Consider the following 14,936-nt stretch of genomic DNA (forward strand, 5'->3'; position numbering starts at 1 on the left):
CCAGCCTGGGCAACATAGCCAGATCCTTTCTCAAAAAAAAATTTTTTCCTTCAAATTGAGGCTAGCTACTATACCTTGTGAAGCCTAATACATAAAAGTATCTTATATTTAATGAACTCTGGAGGATTTGGACCACTTCCATGACCTACAATTAATTCGATCCTCCATACAATCCTGTGGGGATAGGTAGGGCAGGGATCATCATGTCCATTGTATGGAAAGAGGTTGAGGCAGAAAAAGCAAGTGATTGCCCTGGAAAATAGAGTGGGTTTGGGATAGAATCATAACCCTAACGTCAAATTTCAGGACTCTCTTAACTCTACTGTATTTCCCTGAATGTGTTGGGAAGGCAAAGGACCTCCCAAGGCTTTGATCCAAATTCCTTTCCAGACATTTGCCCCTGTTATCTTTCCCTCCTTTTTCAAGTGACTGGATACTATGGAATTCCCAAATGAGCAAGAGAAATAGCTGAATCATTTTACTTTCTAGCTTCCCAAAGATTTAGAATTGTAGAATCACATAAGGAAGAGACCTTGGAAAGCATTCCAGCCTTCTATGCAAGTTGAGAAGATTGCCTCGAGGGTACCCCTCTCTCTCTCTCTCTCTCTCTCTCTCTCTCTCTCTCTCTGTCTCTCTCTCTCTGCCAGGTACGGGTACCCTTTCTTTTTCTCGCTTCCCCTTTTGGGAAGTCTGCTAGATGGCCCTTTGATTGACTAAACAAATTAGACTTAATGTCTTCTGGCTGGTAATGAACCCATGCCTGAATAGCAAATAGCCATGGCATTTGCATTTTAACTCAGAACTCTGAAGACACCAAGCCCAAAAGAACTGTGGAATTTCAGGTAGCATAATAGGCTAGTTAGGGAGGTATCCCTGGGCAGGATCACCTTTTGGCAGCTCTGCTAAAGATTTTACAAAACTTAGGCAGGTTACCTATTCCTATCGCATATATGATCAGCCCCATCCTCAGGGAGCTGGCTCCACTGGAGGAGAAGACTGAGGATACAGTTCACGGAAGCAGGTCCTTCTGGCCTCTGCCTATGGGGTTAGTGGGTGCAGCCAAGCGCAGGGCCCACAATCACTCAGGAGGAAGTGAGGGAGCTTGCTGAAAAAGGAAAGGAATGAGTTGCTGTTGGGAAGATTTTCAATCCTTCTGAGAGAAAAACAAATCCAATCTTACTCATTTGTCTCCTGGTTCCAGCCTCCACCCTGTTTACTTTCTCGGGTCAATGACAGATTTGAGCCTTTGTATTAATACTCAGCCTTCTCGCCTTAGTTCTGGCCTCTACTTGAGCCTGCTGCTGCTGCTGCTGCTGCCGCTGCTGCTGCTACTTAGGACCACTCTCCATCCATTAACACATCTGGTTCCCCAGTTTGCTGCAAGGAAAAATTGAGATTTTGTTGCTCAGGTTCTGCTTCCACTGCTTCCGTTCAGTGCTTACCCTCCCTGGGGCATGCAGCTCTACCCACCCACCACCCTCCCCCATGGCTTTTGCTCAAATTTAAAGCTGTTTTTGGAAGCATCATTTCAGGAGCTAAAGGAACTAAAACTCAGACTTAGACCAAGCCTGAATTGATGTTGGCTGCAGTGGTCACCTGCCTGGTATGGTTTTAAACAGCATTTGGAAAAGATTCGCTGTCCAGGGAATAATAATAACTAATATTTACAAATAAATATGTGCCAGGCCCTGTGCTAAAGAATTTACATGCATAAATCATTTAATCTAAAAAAAAAAAAAACTATGTAATAGGCACCACTATTATCCCCATTGTACATTTTTCCAGTTCAAGATGGTAGACTGAGCACAAATATTTAAGTCTTGTCCCTCCAGAGGCCTCATTAAAATAATAGCACAGACATTTTAAAATGCATAAACCCACCACAACAAAGAGAACGGGAGGGAGGCCATCAGTGGCTGAGAAATTTAAATAAATTTCTGAAGTCAGAAAGCATCTGAGCAGTGCTAACTGATGAAGTCGAGTGGAGCAAACAATCAGTTGAAACTCTGTGTGGAAGGGCTGCAGCTAAGGAGACAGCTCGCCTACATTGCAAACCTTAGCAAGACTACAGGTACGACAGAAATAAGAGTGAGGACTGGGGCTGACAACAGGGCGATTAACTGAAGGTCTGTAAAAAGAAGAGTTGATCCCCAGTCCCTACATGGAGATGACCTGGAAGCCAAATATTTACTTGCCAGCCTAAAACCAAAGAGTTTCTTCACTACAGAAATTGAATAAAGTCTCTAGAGATAATTAGGGCAGCTAGTTGGATGTCAGTGACTCAGAGTTAGGCCTTTTGTAGTTTGGTATTTAAACCCCACTCCATATCCCCTGCAAAAGATTAATATACAGATCCCCTCCCATTGTCCTTAAGCAAAATCTGCCCATTGTCAAGGTCTGCTCACATATACCCAGCTCCCAGTCAGACTCTCTATAGCCTCATATTAAAAGATAAACAGGAAACAAAAGAATATTAGACAATTAGACATATGAGAGAAGACTGGAACTTTAAAGAAAAAATCACAATATTTAATGAAACAAGCAGAATTGATTTAGAGAACTAAAGGTACTATAAATAAAATTTCAAGTAGTATCCACAGAGAAATTTGACACCATATTACATCTGTAAAACAATAATAGAATGCAATAAAAAATAAGAACAAAGAATGCAATTGAGCTCTTTGCAAAACTTTTCAATATAAACATTTGTACATTGCTTTGATGTTTGAACCACGCAAAGGTACTACTTATTTGAAATAAATTAGTTTAATTTTTTTTTTTTTTGAGACAAAGTCTCGCTTTGTCACCCAGGCTGGAGAACAATGGGGCAATCTCGGCTCACTGCAACCTCCGCCTCCTGGATTCAAGCAATTCTCCTGCCTCAGCCTCCCGAGTTACTGGAATTACAGGTGCCTGCCACCTTGCCCGGCTAATTTTTGTATTTTTAGTAGAGATGGAGTTTTGTCATGTTGGCCAGGCTGGTCTCGAACTCCTGACCTCAGGTGGTCCACCCACCTTGGCCTCCCAAAGTGCTGGGATTACAGGCACGAGCCACAGTGCCCGGGCAGTTAAATTTTTTAAAATGATGAGCTCTTGGAAATAAAATATATCATTGGCAAAATAAAAGATCATAAAAGGTGTATTAGCTTTCTATTGCTGCATAACAAATTACCATAAGCTTAGTGGCTTAAAACAACACACATTTTTAATCTTATGATTTCTGCAGGTCCAACAGTACAAGCACAACATAGCAGGGGTTTCCTGTTTAGAGCCTCATGAGGCTGCAATCAAGGTAACCTTAAGATGTGTTCTTATCTCAAACTCAGGGTCCTTTTCCAAGCTCATTCGGGTTGTTGGCAGAATTCAATTCCTCAAAGTTGTAAGAATGAGACCCTTACAACTCAAAAGTGCCCCTCTCTGTAGGCAGTTCACAAAACAACTGTTTTCTTATTCAAGGCCAGTGAAAGAGTCACTCCAGGTTCTGTCTCTGACTCCTAGACTCCCTTTAAAAAGCTAACTGATGAGTAGGCTTCAGAAGGTCAGTAATAACAAACTTCTCCGAGCTAAAGGAGGATGTTCGAACTCATTGCAAGGAAGCTAAAAACCTTGAAAAAAGATTAGATGAATGGCTAACTAGAATAAACAGTGTAGAGAAGACCTTAAATGACCTGATGGAGCTGAAAACCATGGCACGAGAACTGTGTGATGCATGCACAAGCTTCAATAGCCAGTTCAATCAAGTGGAAGAAAGGGTATCAGTGATTGAAGATCAAATTAATGAAATAAAGTGAGAAGACAAGGTTGGAGAAAAAGAGTAAAAAGAAATGAACAAAGCCTCCAAGAAATATGGGACTATGTGAAAAGACCAAATCTACATCTGACTGGTGTACCTGAAAGTGATGGGGAGAAAGGAACCAAGTTGGAAAACACTCTTTGGGATATTATCTAGGAGAACTTCCCCAACCTAGCAAGGCAGGCCAACATTCAAATTCAGGAAATACAGAGAACACCACAAAGATACTCCTTGAGAAGAGCGGCCTCAAGACACCTAATTGTCAGATTCACCAAGGTTGAAATGAAGGAAAAAATGTGAAGTGCAACCAGAGAGAAAGGTGTGGTTACCCACAAAGGGAAGCCCATCAGACTAACAGCAGATCTCTTGGCAGAAACTTTACGAGCCAGAAGAGAGTGGGGGTCAATATTCAACATTACTAAAGAAAAGAATTTTCAAATAAGAATTTCATATCCAGCCAAATTAAGCTTCTTAAGTGAAGGAGAAATAAAATCCTTTACAGACAAGTAAATGCTGAGAGATTCTGTCACCACCAGGCCTGCCTTACAAGAGCTCCTGAAGGAAGCACTAAACATGGAAAGGAACAACCAGTATCAGCCACTGCAAAAACATGCCAAATTGTAAACACCATCAATGCTAGGAAGAAACTGCATCAACTAACGGGCAAAATAACCAGCTAACATCATAATGACAGGATCAAGTTCACACATAACAATATTAACCTTAAATGTAAATGGACTAAATGTCCCAATTAAAAGACACAGACTGGCAAATTGGATAGAGTCAACACCCATCAGTGTACTGTATTCAGGAGATCCATCTCACGTGCAGAGACACATATAGGCTCAAAATAAAGGGATGGAGGAAGATCTACAAAGCAAATGGAAAGCAAAAGAAAGCAGGGGTTGCAATCTTAGTCTCTGATAAAACAGACTTTAAACCAACAAAGATCAAAAAAGATGAAGAAGGGCATTACATAATGGTAAAGGGATCACTGCAACAAGAAGAGTTAATTATCCTAAATATATATGCACCCAATACAGGAGCACCCAGATTCATAAAGCAAGTTCTTAGAGACCTAAAAAGAGACTTAGACTCACACACCACACAATAATAGTGGGAAACTTTAACACCCCACTGCCAATATTAGACAAATCAATGAGACAGAAGATTAACAAGGATATTCAGGACTTGAACTCAGCTCTGGACCAAGCAGACCTAATAGACACCTACAGAACTCTCCACCCCAAATCAACAGAATATACACATTCTTCTCAGCACTGCATCACACTTAGTCTAAAACTGACTACACAATTCGAAGTAAAACACTCCTCAGCAAATGCAAAAGAATGGAAATCATAACAAACAGTGTCTCAGAACGACAGTGCAATCAAACTAGAACTCAGGATTAAGAAACTCACTCAAAATCGCACAACTACATGGAAACTGAACAACCTGCTCCTGAATGACTACTGGGTAAATAACGAAATCAAGGCAGAAATAAAGATGCTCTTCAAAACCAATGAGAACAAAGACACAACGTACCAGAATCTCTGGGACACATTTAAAGCAGTGTGTAGAGGGAAATTTATAGCACTGAATGCCCACAGGAGAAAGCAGAAAAGATCTAAAATCGACACCCTAACATCACAACTAAAAGAACTAAGGAAGCAAGAGCAAACAAATTCAAAAGGTAGCAGAAGACAAGAAATAACTAAGATCAGAGCAGAACTGAAGGAGATAGAGACACAAAAACCCTTCAAAAAAATCAATGAATCCAGGAGCTGATTTTTTGAAAAGATCAACAAAATTGATAGACTTCTAGCAAGACTAATAAAAAAGAAAAGAGAGAAGAATCAAACAGATGGAATAAAAAATGATAAGGAGGATATCATCACCGATCCCACAGAAATACAAACTACCATCAGATAATAATATAAACACCTCTATGCAAATAAACTAGAAAATCTAGAAGAAATGGATAAGTTCCTGGACACATACACCCTCCCAAGACTAAACCAGGAAGAAGATGAATCTCTGAATAGACCAATAACAGGCTCTGAAATTGAGGCAATAATTAATAGCCTACCAACCAAAAAAAGTCCAGGACCAGACGGATTCACAGATGAATTATACCAGAGGTACAAGAAGGAGCTGGTACCATTCCTTCTGAAACGATTCTAATCAATAGAAAAAGAGGGAATCCTCCTAACTCATTTTATGAGGCAATCATCATCCTGATACCAAAACCTGGCAGAGACACAACGAAAAAAGAGAATTTTAGACCAATATCCCTGATGGACATCGATGCGAAAATCCTCGATAAAATACTGGCAAACCAAATCCAGCAGCACATCAGAAAACTTATCCACCACGATCAAGTTGGCTTCATCCCTGGGATGCAAGGCTGGTTCAACATACACAAGTCAATAAACATAATCCATTGTATAAACAGAACCAAAGACAAAAACCACATGATTATCTCAATAGATGCAGAAAAGGCCTTTGACAAAATTCAGCAGCCCTTCATGCTAAAATCTTTCAATAAATTAGGTATTGATGAGATGTATCTCAAAATAATAAGAGCTGTATATGACAAACCCACAGCCAATATCATATTGAATGGGTAAAAACTGGAAACATTCCCTTTGAAAACTGGCACAAGACAGGGATGCCCTCTCTCACCACTCCATTCAACATAGTGTTGGAAGTTCTGGCCAGGGCAATCAGGCAAGAGAAAGAAATAAAGGGTATTCAATTAGGAAAAGAGGAAGTCAGATTGTCCCTGTTTGCAGATGACATGATTGTATATTTAGAAAACCCCATCGTCTCAGCCCAAAATCTCCTTAAGCTGATAAGCAACTTCAGCAAAGTCTCAGGATACAAAATTAATGTGCAAAAATCACAAGCATTCCTATACACCAATAATAGACAAACAGAGGGCCAAATCATGAGTAAACTCCCACTCACAATTGCTACAAAGAGAACAAGACACCTAGGAATCCAACTTCAAAGGGATGTGAAGGACCTCTTCAAGGAGAACTACAGACCACTGCTCAACGAAATAAAAGAAGACACAAACAAATGAAAGAACATTCCATGCTCATGGATAGGAAGAATCAATACCATGAAAATGGCCATACTGCCCAAGGTAATTTATAGATTTAATGCCATCACCATCAATCTACCAATAACTTTTTTCACAGAATTGAAAAAAACTACTTTAAAGTTCACATGGAACCAAAAAAGTGCCTGCATTGCCAAGACAATCCTAAGCAAAAAGAACAAAGCTAGAGGCATCATGCTACCTGACTTCAAACTATACTGCAAGTCTACAATAACCAAAACAGCATGCTACTGGTACCAAAATAGATATATAGACCAGTGGAACAGAACAGAAGCCTCAGAAATAATACCACACATCTACAACCATCTGATCTTTGACAAACCTGACAAAAACAAGAAATGGAGAAAGGATTCCCTATTTAATAAATGGTGCTGGGAAAACTGGCTAGCCCTATGTAGAAAGCTGAAACTGGATCCCTTCCTTACCCCTTACATAAAAATTAATTCAAGATGGATTAAAGACTTAAATAGTAGACCCAAAACCATAAAAACCCTAGAAGAAAACCTAGGCAATACCATTCAAGACATAGGCATGGGCAAGGACTTCATGACTAAAACACCAAAAGCAATAGCAACAAAAGCCAAAATAGACGAATGGGATCTAATTAAATCAAAGAGCTTCTGCACAGCAAAATAAACTACCATCAGAGTGAATAAGTAACCGACAGAATGGAAGAAAATTTTTGTAATCTACGCGTCTGACAAAGGGTTAATATCCAGAATCTACAAAGAACTTAAACAAATTTACAAGAAAAAAAAATCCCATCAAAAAATGGGCAAAGGATATGAACAAACACTTCTCAAAAGAAGACATTTATGCAGCCAATAGACACATGAAAAAATGCTCATCATCACAGGTCATCAGAGAAATGCAAGTCAAAATCACAATGAGATACCATCTCACACCAGGTAGAATGGCAATCATTAAAAAATCAGGAAACAACAAGTGCTGGAGAGGATTTGGAGAAATAGGAACACTTTTACATTGTTGGTTGGAGTGTAAACTAGTTCAACCATTGTGGAAGACAGTGTGGCGATTCCTCAGGGATCTAGAACTAGAAATAACATTTGACTCAGCCTTCCCATTACTGGATATATGCCCAAAGGATTATAAATCATGCTACTATAAAGACACATGCACATGTATGTTTATTGCGGCACTGTTCACAATAGTAAAGACTTAGAACCAACCCAAATTCCATCAATGATAGACTGGATAAAGAAAATGTGGCACACATACACCATGGATTACTATGCAGCCATAAAAAAGGATGAGGTTATGTCCTTTGCAGGGACATGGATGAAGCTGGAAACCATCATTCTGAGCAAACTCTCACAAGGACAGAAAACCAAACACCACATGTTCTCACCCATAGGTGAGAATTGATAAATGAGAACACTTGGACACAGGGTGGGGAACATCACACACTGGGACCTGTCATGGGGTGGGAGGAAGGAGAAGGGACAGCATTAGGAGAAATACCTAATGTAAATGATGAGTTAATGGGTGCAGCAAACCAACATGGCACATGTACACCTATGTAACAAACCTGCACGTTCTGTACATGTACTCTAGAACTTAAAGTATACAAAAAAAAAAGTTCACTGATTAAGTCAGGTCTACCCAGAATAATATCCCTTTTGATTAACTAAAAATAAACTAATTTGGGATCTTAATGACACCTGCAAAATTCCTTTACTTTTGCCATATAACTTAATCATGAAAGTAACATCCCATCCTATTCACAGGTCCCACCCACACTCAAGAGGAGAGGGTTATATAGGACATGTACATGAGTCAGGAATCTTGGGGGCCATTGTAGAATTCTGCCTACTACAAAGGACTGGAAGACAAAGATGAGGAAATCCCTCACAATGGGGAAAAATAGATGAGAAATAAAGGAAAAGCAATAATGAAGAAAAATTTAGGAAGTTCAACGTCTAGCATCCAATTATTAGAAATTCCAAAAAGAAGGGAGAAAATTATCAAAGAAGTAATATGATAAAATTTCTGAAAGCCGATGAAAAACGAGTTTTCTGACTGAAAAAGCCAACTGAATGTCATGCAGAGTTGTGTTTTTCAAAGCCACATTCCCAACCATATCAGGGTTCATATGCTGAATACTACGAAATGCTGATAAAAGAAATCAGATAAACCTAAATAATGGAGAGACATAACATATTCATGAATTGGAAGACTTAACGTGGTTAAAATGCCAGTTATCCCAAACTGGCTATAGATTTAATGCAACATTTATCAAAATTCAAAGAGGTTTCTTGCAGATATAGACAAGTTTATTCTAAAATTAATATGAAAAGGCAAAGGTGTGGACAATGCCCGCATCGTTCTGAAGATCGACAATGCCTGTCTTGCTGCTGATGACTTTAGAGTCAAGGATGAGAAAGCTGGCCATGCACCAGTCCATGGAGAGTGACATCCATGGGCTCCACAAGATCATTGATGACACCAATGTCACTCAGCTGCAGCTGGAGACAGAGATCGAGGCTCTCAAGGAGGAGTTGCTCTTCATGAAGAAGAACGACGAAGAGGAAGTAAAAGGCCTACAATCCCAGATTGCCAGCTCTGGGTTGACCATGAAGGTAGATGCCCCAAATCTCAGGACCTCACCAAGATCATGGCAGACATCCAGGTCCAATATGACGAGCTGGCTTGGGAGAACCAAGAGGAGCTGGACAAGTAATGGTCTCAGCAGACTGAGGAGAGCACCACAGTGGTCACCACGCAGTCCGCTAAAGTTGGAGCTGCTGAGTTGATGCTCACGGAACTGAGACGTACAGTTCAGTCCTTGGAGGCCGACCTGGACTCAATGAGAAATCTGACGGCAAGCTTGGAGAGCAGCCTGAGGGAAGTGGAGGCCTGCTATGCCCTGCAGATGGAGCAGCTCAATGGGATCCTGCTCCACCTGGAGTCAGAGCTGGCACAGACCCGGGCAGAGGGACTGCGCCAGGCCCAGGAGTACAAGGTCCTGTTGAACATCAAGGTTAAGCTGGAGGCTGAGATTGCCACCTACCGCCGCCTGCTGGAAGATGGCGAGGACTTCAATCTTGGTGATGCCCTGGACACCAGCAATTCCATGCAAACCATTCAAAAGACCACCACCCTCCGGATAGTGGATCACAAAGTGGTGTCTGGGATATTAACCCAGCAGAAGCGGGGTACTCTTTGGGGACCCGGAGACTGATTAAAAGTTCAGAGGAAGAAAAAAGAAAGAAAAGAAAGAAAGAAAGGAAGGAAGGAAGGAAGGAAGGAAGGAAGGAAGGAAGGAAGGAAGGAAGGAATTAGAAAAGCCAAGACAATATTTGTGGAAAAAATTAAATTAGAGGAATCACACTGAATGATTTTAAGATTTATAGAAAGTTAAGTAATCAATACTGAGTGTTACTGGTGAAGAGATAGGCACATAAATCAATGAGATGGAAAAGAGAGTTCAGAAAAAGATGTACAAAAAGAGACAAAAGGCCAGGCATGGTGGCTGACGCCTGTAATCCCAGCACTTTGGGAGACTGAGGAGGGCTGATCGCCTGAGGTCAGGAGTTCAAGACCAGCTTGGCCAACATGGTGAAACCCCATCTCTACTAAAGACACAAAAATTAGCCAGGCATAGTGGTGGGCACCTGTAATCCCAGCTACTAGGGAGACTGAGGCAGGAGAATTGCTTGAACCCGGGAGGCAGAGGTTGCAGTGAACCAAGATCATGCCACTGTACTCCAGCACCTGGGTGACAAAGTGAGACTGTCTCAAAAAAAAAAAAAAAAAAAAACAAAGATGCAAAAGCAATTCAGTGGAGAAAACACCATCTTTTCAACAAATAATACTGAAACAGTTGAACATCCACAGTTTCAAAAAAAGAACATTGACCTAAATATTATACCTTATATAAAAGTGAATTCAAAATAGATATTAGATCTAAATGCAAAACCTAAAACTATAAAACTTTTAGAAGAAGATGTAAGGGAAAAATCTTTGTGACATTGGGTTAGGCAAAGAACTTTTAGACATACCACCAAAAGCTTGATCCATAAAAAAGAAAAATTGGTAAATTGGGCTTTATAAAAATGTAAAACTTTTGCTCTGTGGCAGATACTGTTAAGAGAATAAAAAGACAAGCTGCAAATTGGGAAAAAATATTTGCAAATCACATATCTGACAAAGAACTTGTATCTAGAATATATGAAGAGGCTATTAAAACTTAGTAAGAGGCCAGGCACAGTGGCTCATGCCTGTAATTCCAACACTTTGGGAGGCCAAGAAGGATCACTTGAGGCTGCAGCCTGGGCAACACAGTGAGACTCCATCTCCCAAAAAACAATCAAACTCAATAAAACTAACTGAAACAAACCAATATTTTTAAGTGGGCAAAAAAAATTTTGAAAAGTCACTTTACAAACGAGGATACAAAAACGGCTCACAAACACATAAAATTCATCATTCAGGAAATGAGAATTAAAACTGCAAAAGTGTGCCTTTACAGAGCCACTAGTAATTGAAATAAAAAGGAATGTTAATACCAAGTTTGGCAAGGATGTAAAGCAACTGGAACTCTGATTCATTGTTGGTGGGATTCTAAAATGGTACAACCACTTTGGAAAGTACTTTGGCAGTGTCATAAAGTTCAACTTAACACCAACCATATGATACAGCTTTTTCACTCCTAGAGAGAATGGAAAACATATGTCTGCACAAAACCCTGTACACAATCTCCTTAGCAGCTTTATTTACAATTGTCAAAAAATGGAAACAATCCAAATACCCAATAAAAGTGAATAAACAAATTTTAGTAAATCCATACCATGGAGTACTACTCAGCAATAAAAGGGACTTGACTAATGATACATGAAACAACATGAATTTCGTAAATATTATGATGTGTGAAAGAAGTCAGACACAGAAGTATACATACTGCCTGATTCTAATTTATAGTGACAGAAAGCAGGTCAGTGGTTGCTTAGGGATAAAGAAATGATTTACAAAGGAGCCCGAGGAAAACTTTTGGAGGTGTTGGATATGATTGTGGTGATGGTTTCACAAGTATAAACATATGTCAAAACTTATCAAATTGTACACTTTTAACATGTACAGTTTATTGTAGGTCATTTACACCTCAGTAAAGCTATTTTAAAAGATTATAAAAACTACACTAATTTAAAGAAGTCATACACAAAAAGTTACCTACATATGATTCCATTATGTGAAGTTTGAGAATGTGAAAATGTTTTAACTTATTTTAAAGTCAGAAGTAAAAATGGACTTTTAGGTCAAAGATGTTTCAGCATATAATATTAATATACTTATCTTTATACTAATGCAGTCATAAAATATACTTTGTTTAATGAAGAAAGGGTGCAGGAAGGCCAAAGTTCCTTTGGCCATGCAAATCATAATACGTTCCTCTCCGTAGTGAATTATATTGGCAAAGTTACAATAATGTAAACATGATTTATTGGCTGTCAACTTTTAGAATCAACCTATAAACAAAGCATGGGAGATGTATTCAAAGTTATAGAAGAAAATGTAAATACTATCAACCTTGACAATGTAGAAGTAATTATACATTTGACAGAAAATGTAAGTAGAAGGGGAGAAGAGGTGGAGGGAAGCATATGGACTTGATTAGCTCCATCTGATAAAAATGGGGAGTCAAGAGATGCTATCTATAGTTTATGGTATAATACATAAGATTTCAGATATATTATTCAATGTTCTAAAAGTAATTAGTAGTAGAACAACAGTATTACATAACTCTATTGGGGGTGTGAAGGAGGGGAAGTGGGTATGTTATTGAGTACTGCCCTCTCATCTATCATAGTAGAAATTAAATAGATAGGTATCTCAAGTTGATAAATCAAGGAAGAGAGCAGAGGCATATTATTTAGTGAACTAGAGGTCAATCATCAGAAGAATTAAAAGAGAAAGATTAAAAATGGCAGCTTTGTGGGTCTGAAGGTGGATGGGCTGGCAGAAAGGGTTTTGCTCTTCATTATAAGTTTTTCTGTACTGTTTGATTTTTTTAACCAGGTTCATGTGTCATTTCGATTTTAAAAAAGTCATCTTCTCTCACCCCTGTTAGTCTCTACTTGAGCATCATTTGTATCCTTCATTGTTCTCATCACAATCTGTAATTATTTTAGTTATATGTGTGATGATTCAGTTAATGTCTTTTTCTCCCATTAGACTGTAAGCTCTGCAAGGACAAGAACAGAGTCTTGTCTTCATTGCCACTCTATCCCCAGTGCCTGGCATAGAATGTAGCCCAGGAACCAGGATTACACCTTGCATAGCACTCTGGGAACTTCTTATTCAAAGGCCTCTCCAAGCTTCCTCTAGGACCAACCGGCAGTTGAGATGGAAGATGTTCTGTTGTGGAAAGGCAGTGTCCTCCAAAAGGCTAAAAGCAGGGATGGCCATGAGCAGAGAAAGGCACTACAGCCAAATAGTACCCCAGAAAGTGTTCTAAACCTTCCCTGGTGAGGGCATGAGCTGGGGTAAATCAGATTATTCTTCCAGCATTGAAATCCTCTTTAAAAGAACATTAAAGAGTGCCTTCAAGTGGGCATTTTGCAGGGAGTAAAAGGAAGAGGGAATAGCAAAGGCACCTCTTAGCCCTGGGAGATATAAGCCGTTGGCATTTCCACACTAGCTAAAGAAGCTTCTCTCAGTCTGCCTGGGCTTGTACCTGCCAGCAAGTACAGGCACGTCCAGTAGATGAAGCTGATTTTTGTGGTCCTTCATGGGCAGTTCTGAAGAGGGCTCTGGAAACTGCTTGATAGCAAAGCTGAAGATTATCTTAGGGTCAGAACAAGAGAGCCTGGGGCATGGAGGAGAGGAATTGGGCTGTCATATCTTCTAGAGCCACCTACATAAGAACCTTGGATATGCTGGGGTGAATGGTATGGGCAGACCTGTTTGTTTCCTGATTAAATGGGGAAAGGTGATCTGTGAGGCCGCTCCCTCCTGGCCATAGCCTCACACATGATCCCTGGAGAGTCACAGACAGGGAGATTTCGAGGTTCAGACAACCCCATCAGACCCCTTGGGCTGTCTAGGGTTTCCTGGAGAGAACATTCTTCTAATGAGGGGAACCCAAAAGAGGGAAGCATAGAAAAAAGCCAATGAGGAATTACGACGCCACCACTGGAGGATGTGGGTTAGAGTCAAGATGGCTCACAGGGAGAAGTCCTTGCTTGCAGGTCTAGAAACCTAGCACCCGTAATTGTGCCTTCCTCTTTCTAGGAAGACAACAAACTGTCTTTCAGCTTTGTCTAGCAGGTGCTGGAACCTCCCTGTGGCCAGATTCCTGGGGCCGGGTGAATTGTCAATAGGCAACTGCAGTCACTCAGAATCTTTCTAGAATGAGTAACTCAAAGACAGGGGTTTGTTTGATCCATTTTGAACTACTGCTGCATGTAGCTCAGTCTTTGGCTCTCATCGGGAGACTTCCAAGTAAACTGAAAAAAGGCAAGAGCTGCTGGGTCAACCGGCAGATTCATTCAGGTCACAGAAAGACGGGGAGTTGTAAGAGGAGAAATGAACACTGAGGCCATTTCTTTTAAGTGGGGAGGGCTTGGAGTAGAAAGCATGAAAAATGCCCCTCCTGCGCTGGGCTTACTTCTTAGGGCCTAGGGCAAAGGCAGGACATGGTGTTCCTGCTTTCACAGTGATTGAAAAAAGCTGGTGGCAGCACACAGCTTGCTGCCGGGCAGACAGCTTGAGTGTCTTCACTACTACTGTCAGTGGTTCAAGGGCAGGTTTGCCTCAGCCCTTAGAACACAGTTCCCTGGATTCGTTGGCACTCCCACATCTCGAGATCTGCAGTAACTACTTGACTGTGGGCAATGAGGAGTCTCTTAGTTGGACAATGTTAGTACATGCAATTGATTCAGAGCCTAACTTCCATGTCTTCCTAACTTCTAACTGGTTTCTTCCAAGTTCCTACACTTTGTCTGGCTTCCTTTCCTCTGAGTTGGTCATCAAGTACCCAAATGGAATCTGTATTCT

The 14,936-nt window shown here is 40.4% G+C and overlaps 1 pseudogene; it reads left to right on the forward strand.

Annotated features, from left to right (window-relative positions):
* Positions 1-9,280: 9,280 nt before the first annotated feature.
* On the forward strand, positions 9,281-10,122 carry LOC107128491 (keratin, type I cytoskeletal 18 pseudogene; annotated as a pseudogene).
* The last annotated feature ends 4,814 nt before the right edge of the window (positions 10,123-14,936 follow it).

Source organism: Macaca fascicularis, chromosome X, assembly GCF_037993035.2.
Source record: "Macaca fascicularis isolate 582-1 chromosome X, T2T-MFA8v1.1".
Classification (NCBI taxonomy): domain Eukaryota; kingdom Metazoa; phylum Chordata; class Mammalia; order Primates; family Cercopithecidae; genus Macaca; species Macaca fascicularis.